The sequence below is a fragment of the Schistocerca americana genome, chromosome 7 (assembly GCF_021461395.2).
Source record: "Schistocerca americana isolate TAMUIC-IGC-003095 chromosome 7, iqSchAmer2.1, whole genome shotgun sequence".
Classification (NCBI taxonomy): domain Eukaryota; kingdom Metazoa; phylum Arthropoda; class Insecta; order Orthoptera; family Acrididae; genus Schistocerca; species Schistocerca americana.
The window spans coordinates 171,591,992-171,592,880 of record NC_060125.1 but is presented as its reverse complement, the minus strand read 5'-3'; the positions used below and the strand labels follow the sequence as shown (position 1 = coordinate 171,592,880).

General features: G+C 43.9%; 1 pseudogene; it reads right to left on the bottom strand.

The window, feature by feature from the left end:
* Window positions 1–492: 492 nt before the first annotated feature.
* Window positions 493–610, bottom strand: LOC124623411 (annotated as a pseudogene).
* Between the last annotated feature and the right edge of the window lie 279 nt (window positions 611–889).

Below are 889 nucleotides of genomic sequence, written 5' to 3'. Positions count from 1 at the left end.
AATAGGACGATCATAGACACTTTTCTAATTTTCTTTTATGAAGAAAATTCAATAATTGTGTTGATATCGTCGTTTGCCGGTTTATTCAAATTCTCGAAATAAAGTTTTGAATTTTCCATGAAGACTACTTGGCAATTCACAAACTGATGGTACAAGGCGGGTCCCCTGCCTAGAAACACTTAAGTAGTAGGGTATTTTACAAAGACGTGAGAAAACCAATGAACATATGACTTACGTTCCGACAGGTGACGTTAGAAAAAGGACTAAAGCTTGAAAAAACAAAAAAAAAACAACTAAACTCCGTCCGAACAGGCCTTGGAAGGCTCAACGGTACCGACCGGTCGCCGTGTCATCCTCTCTGGAAGCGGATACAGAGGGGCATGTGGTCAGCACGCTGCTCTCCCGGCCGTTGTCAGTTTCCGAGACCGGAGCCGCTACTTCTCAATCAAGTAGCTCCTCGGTTTGCCTCACTAGGGCTGAGTGCACCACGCTTGCCAACAGCGCTGGGCAGACCGGACGGTCACCCATCCAAGTGCTAGCCCAGCCCGAGAGCGCTTAACTTCTGTGTTCTGAAGGGAACCGGTGTTACCACTACGGAAAGGCCGTTGACTTGAAAAAACAGTATACAAAGAAAACGAAAGGCTTATTCGTGAATACCAAAAACATTGGCACAGCTTGTTTCAGATGTTAGCTGATACTATTAATTCCTTAATCTCTCATAATCTGGCATTAGAGGTCACAGAGAATCTTTCAATATAGGCGGCGACGGTGAGAATTCTGGTAACTTCATAAACTTGTTTAAAGTGATTTCTGAATGTGATCCTACATTAAGGTAACACATAAACGCATTAGTGACAAGCAAAACTTCCACACCATTTCTAGGCCACGA